We start from the raw sequence: 6,000 nt of genomic DNA on the forward strand, positions 1-6,000 counted from the left end.
CCGGGCCCGCCGCGCTGCGCTGCGCTTACCTGCGGGGGCTGCGCGGGCGCGGCTGGAGGGAGCGCGGCGCCGCCGGCGCGCACAGAGGGAGGGAGGGAGGGAGGGGAGAGAAGGAGGGAGGGAGGGAGGGAGGGAGGGAGGGATGAGGGGTGGGACGGGGAGAGATGGGACAGCGCAGAGCGGAGAGGGACGGGGAGGGACGGGACAGAGCAGAGCGGAGCGGAGCGGAGAGGAATGGGACGGGACAGAGCAGACAGGGAGGGACGGGACGGGGAGGGGACGGAGAGGGAAGGGGACGGGACGGGACGGGACGGGAGAGGAGGGGACGGGACGGGAGAGGAGGGGACGGGACGGGACGAGCTAGGCTCCCTCCGCCCCCCGCTCCGCCTGCGCGCCTCCGCCAGGCGGTGCTCAGGTGTGCCCGCCCCGCCCGCAGACCCCAGGCGTGCCCAGCCTGGGCGCTCACTCCGTTACAGAGCCTGGCCGGCCGCGGAGGCTGCCTCGGCACGGGAGATGGGGTTCGGACTGCGCGGCGGTGGTATGCAGGTGTTTCTGAAAAAGCCGCAGCTCGTCCTGAGAAACTTCTGCCGATGTCGGCAAGAGGTGTTTGGGAGCCCCAGTCCCAGGAATAGTCAATTTACAGGTTCACCGAGCACTCATCCTTGGAAAGAGACAGGGTTGCACAACAGAGAGTTTTCCAGATTAGAAGAACAATTTTATTATACAAAACCAAGTTCAAATTTCTTCTTCTTCTTCTTCTTCTCCCCCGGCGCCCTCCATAAGTTTTTAGTGTGAAACAGATTTCATTGTATTGCTGGAGCATCTAGGGGGCACTTTTGCATGTAATTGCATCAAGTGGAAAGACGTATGTAGCACAACACTCAGAGTTCAGTAGTTGGAATGGCTAAGCATTTCCAACCCCTGTAGTGAGATTTCTAGGGAGGTTACCTACAGCTATGCAAACTGTCAGTGCCTCCAGCAGCACAAAAGCCTATCGTAAAGCACCAAGACCACTTGAAGCATTCCTATTTCTTAAGGAACCAGAAAGCAGCAGAGAGAATTCTTGAGAGTGATTGCTTTTGTGGCATCAACACGGTGATGGCACTGTCTGCTATAGCTACTGGCAATATCTGGTTCTCCCAAGGTATGGTTATTAACAGGGGTTTTGGCATCAGTGAGAGCAGGACTCTTGCTGTCATGGCTGGTGAGATGCTTTCTCTTTAGGAAGTTGTCACCACACAGACCTTGTTTTTGTACTCAGCATTGTAATTTTGCTCTGAGACTAGATTTCAACATGCTGAAAAGTTTTGTTAAGTACTCAGCAGGCTATTAACTTTGGAAAGTGCTAGATTTCATCTTCTACCTGTTCAAAGCAAGCTGCCAGTTGTTTGCAAGAGGTGATCAAAAAGCATGTTCTGTTAGAAGCCCAAACAGATGGTTTAGCCTCTATGCACCAATTATGGTGACAGAGTCTTAGTAGTTTTCTCACCTATGCACAGGCCATATCTGGGCTGAAAAATTGCAGTCTTGAAAGAATGTGCTTAAACTGCATGTGTCCTCTCCTGATGGCAGAAAAGGGTTGACATACATTAGTCACTGACTAGAGAGCAGGGCTTTGGAATATAGAATTGATTATTCCAGTCTTGTGGCAGTATATCTTCTGTAGCTTCATTATAAGCCAAATTTTGCCCATCTTTTTGGGACACAAACTGCCTGTACATGTCTACAAAATCTGTCCTGTCCTCAGCCAGTTGCCCAAATACCACTATAAGAGCCAAGATTAACTTGAAAGCTATCAAAGCTTCAAGCAAAGGGTGGTCTGACAAGATTTACATCTCTGTGGGTGAGACCTACAAACTTAGGCCTGCAGGAGTCTTCTTCAGTAGCACAGCGCTTGCTGCTAAGAGCTGCTACATCTGCAAATTGGAAATCACCACTGCTTAGCATCCCTATGGTTACTCAAAAAGTGCTGGTTAGGATGTCTTCTGCAGCAACCCTCACTACTGACCCCTGAAAGAAAATAGCAGAAAACAGCATCCTGAACTCATCGGAAACTGAGCATGAGATGGAATTATATGAAGGTAAAATGATCACAAACTTTTAAAGAAAACTATTTTTGAGTACAGTTTCAGTGAACTGATGTAGTAAAAGCAACAATATTTTTTCAGTTCTTTTGTTTCCTATTAGTGACTTCAGGCATGCTCGCTCAGCCCTGAAACACTGACTTGTCGTTTATTCAAGGATAATGTCATTAATTCTCAGTCAGCCACTCTTGCTCTAAATAGAAAATACAGGGAATATTCAGTAAATCTTACGAACAAGCAAATGTTGAAGGCTCAGGGAAGATCACGTGGTCTGATGTTTAATGAGTGTAACTGCTATGAGACTTGGCTGTGGTGCTCTGTGGTCTGAGACGTGTTTATGTAATCACACACAGATGTACTGAATTGCACTAGATAGGGAAGTAGTTTTCACATCCTTCAGTCTGGAAAAACTTCTGCTTCCAGAACAAGCCATGTAAGTTTCATGTGCTCAATTTAGTAAATTGATTCAAATCATAATATGCTTAACGTGCAGACACTGATATACTTATATTTCATTCTCAGCATTCATAAAGTTTCAATTGAATGGCTGCAAGATTAGTCATACAAACCCAGAAAAGTTAAACATCTAATTCCTCTTCGGTCTGGGCCTGGAAAGTACCTCTGGTGTTTTTAATTTAAAAAAAATTCTGGGAATTTATACTTGAGATGTCTCTTCACTCTGTCACTTCTCTATGCAGCATACTCTGGTGTGGATAGCAGTGGATAATTTCATTTTGGATCAGAAATGTGCTGAAATTTTCAGTGTAATTTTCAGTGCTTTGAAAGAAACATTTGATGAGATCACTACTCATTCCTGTGGAAAAAAATGGCATGCTTCAAATCTGTCTGAGATAGGAATAATTAGAGACCTTGAGCAATATGTTCGCTTTTTATTGATCAGCTTTTATTTCTTGGAGTCCCACCATTTGGGGGAGTCCCAGATTGCTAAAGCATGTGCACATTACAAAGAACAGCTCCCACAATTCACAAAGAATAAAGCACTCTCTGGAGTTTGGCTTTTTGCTCATTTGCTATGTACATACTCTCTGAAGCCCAGTGCTCACATGCTGGGGATCTCTGTTCAGGACAGGATGCAGAGGAAATAACATTATCTACAGTTAGAAAACTGAGCAAATGACATTACCTACAGTCAAAAAATATGCTGTTTGCCAGAAAAACTTCAGAAACATCAGAAATCTTGCAGAAAGAAAGCATCCCTATCCATAAAGCTATGGCATCTTTCTTCTGTGGCAGTGCTTCTGCCTTGGTTCAGTCTCCTCAGAGCTCCTGCTATGATGCAACTGCAGTGCATGACTGTGAGCCACAAACTCCTCTAAAACCTCTAAGTTCTCAAGGCAAAAGAGCAGCTTTTTCAATGGAAACTCTATCTCTCCCCAATTCAGCCTCCTGCTGTCTGGAACTGAGGATATCCTAATCCTTATGAAGAGCAGCAGATTGCTGAAAAGTGAATGTGACCATAGTGCTCCTGGAAGCCAAGCTTTGGCTGTTGATGGCTTTCTGCCCATGCCCAGCCCCTAAAAGGAGGATTGCAAGGCCAGGATTGAAGGAAAAATGGCTGCCCATAGGTGCCTGAGCATGTTGAGGATTAGGAATATACCCACAAAAGCAGAGGAGGTGGCTGCTTGTCATAGCCTCGATGGCAAAATCTAGGTCAGATCAGGCTGTTTAGACAATGCCCTCACCAGAACTAAGAGTAGTGTCTATCTGAGTGACCAGGCCTCAGGGCTCTTCATAAAAGAGGGTTTGGGTTTGTGCTGGCACTTGCAACATTCATGTTGCTTTGAGATGACTGGACTAGGGTTTGCAACATGCTTCAGGCAGTTATGGCCAGAGGTGCAACAGAGTTGAGTGCTTTAGTGACTGATCCAGTAACAACTCCTAGAGAACCATAAACCTCTGTGTTCCTGTTAAGAGTCTTAGGGATCACATGCCATGAGATGCATCAAAGATAGCTGATGGCTGTGTGAAGCATGTGGGGTTTGTCCGGGGCATGCATGGGGGCAGAAGGTTGCCAGGAACCTCCTGGATGGGAGGGCAGGAAGCTGTTGGTTGTGGTTTCACTGTGCTGAGGGAGGCGAGACAGTGAGGAAGAGCTACAGTTTTGTGGTAAGCACAGGCTCAGGGATGTCTGCAGGTTCCATGGAGGGAAGCTGGGCAGGAGGCTGGGCAGGCATCTCCCATGGGATGGCTGAACACTCCCACGTGCCCTTCAGCTCTATGGAGCACCTGTGTTGGAGCCTGGGGCTGGGTCACCACTGCTGTTTCAGGGCAGCTCTGCGTTTATGCTGCCCAAAGTGCTGCTCATTCAGCCTTCTGTTTTCCAGGCTGTTGGAAAAAAACTTTGTTTGTATGGTGTTAAGGGATGACTAGATAGCGAAAGTTCTGATTTGTCTTTTCATCAAGCACAAGGCTCTGGTCTGCCACAAAATGACTGAAATGCCCCTTCTAATGAGGGGAAAATGCAGATACAGGGAAAACAAGGAAAGCTTTACCTCCAGCAAGTGCAGCAGCAGCTGTTGGGTCCACTGGTCCAGCACCTGCCCCTTTGGCTATAACTGCAAGGTCCAATGTATATAAAATCCTGCTCCAACAGCAATCCCTAGTCATTAGACAGCATCTAAAATCCATAATTTATCCTGTCTGTGCCCTTTCATTTTGAACTGGATGATGTTTTTACACCAATAAATTGAGTGCCATGCCTTTGTACTGTGCATAACTTTGTACATCAGTTTGGTCTGGTTAAATGCCAGGTCTTACATGGAGCACCTGGAATGAGTCCAGAAGAGGACAGCAAAGGGGCTGGAACAACTCTCTTACAAGGAAATGATGAGGGAGCTGGGCCTGTTCAGCCTCAAGAACTGACAACTGAGAGGGGATCTCTTCAACATCTATAAATATGTGAAGGGACAGTGCCAAGAGGAGGGAGCCAGGTCCTTCTTGGTGGTGCCCGTGGTGCCAAGCAGTAGGAAAAGAGGCAATGTAGAGAAACTGATCTCAGGAGTTTCCACCTGAACATGAAGAAGAATTCCTTTACTGTGTAAGGTGACTGAGAACTGGAGCAAGCTGCTTGGAAAGGTTTTGGACTCTTCCTCAGTGGAGACATTCAAGAAGTGTCTGGACACAATCCCGTGCTATGTGCTCTTGGATGACCCTCCTTGAGCAGAGAGGTTGCACCGCATGACCCTCTGTATTCCTTCCCAATCTTCCCCATTCAGGGATTCTGTGGGCTTTAAAAAGCTGCTGGAGCTATAGTTTGAAAAAGGAAATAATGCCAAGTGAAAAATTCAGTGCTACATTATAATTTTTCCTTCAAGAGACAGTATTTCTTACTAGTGTCCTAATGTTTTTATTTTTACTGAAATAATAATTGCCCTCTCCTCTCTTTTCTAGAGCTCAGCAGCAGAATTCACTTAAGTTTTCCAAGAGGTGCCATGTCCACAATGGGATGGCTAACACACACAAAAACCCAAAGGGGAAATAGTGTGGGACTGAAGATTTAACTGACCAAAACTGAATAAAATCCCCCAAAACCCAGCCTTTCCAAAACACAGGACAGGACCTGTAATACTAGCTGAACAATAAAGAATTTGGATATATTTAGTTAATGAAAGCTCTTGCTGGAAGGTAAGATTGGATCATTTATGTCTGCACAATAGCAGCCCCAGTGTAGAACATATGAATACCAGATGGCTGGAACTGTTCCATTAATGAACTGATACATTCATTGTTCTGAATTTGATTTTGTAGCTTTTTGCTTATAATGATTTGATTGCACCACCATTAAAAACCTTCAATAACCTTAGAATTCCTCAGAATGCAAAAGAGGAGATGCCTCTGTCCCCACTTTCCACTGACCTGCAGGTGTGCAACACCTCTGTCAGTCAAGCTGATGAAT

The 6,000-nt window shown here is 46.2% G+C and overlaps 1 protein-coding gene across 1 annotated transcript in view; it reads right to left on the reverse strand.

Annotated features, from left to right (window-relative positions):
* The window catches only part of LPAR1 (lysophosphatidic acid receptor 1), a 69,337-nt gene extending 69,224 nt beyond the window's left edge, over positions 1-113 (reverse strand). Inside the window, exon 1 of the mRNA XM_030237557.2 lies at positions 30-113. The gene's annotated coding sequence lies outside the window, so the exon portion shown is untranslated. The remainder of the gene's footprint in view (positions 1-29) is intronic.
* Positions 114-6,000: the final 5,887 nt, after the last annotated feature.

The sequence above is a fragment of the Serinus canaria genome, chromosome Z (assembly GCF_022539315.1).
Source record: "Serinus canaria isolate serCan28SL12 chromosome Z, serCan2020, whole genome shotgun sequence".
Classification (NCBI taxonomy): domain Eukaryota; kingdom Metazoa; phylum Chordata; class Aves; order Passeriformes; family Fringillidae; genus Serinus; species Serinus canaria.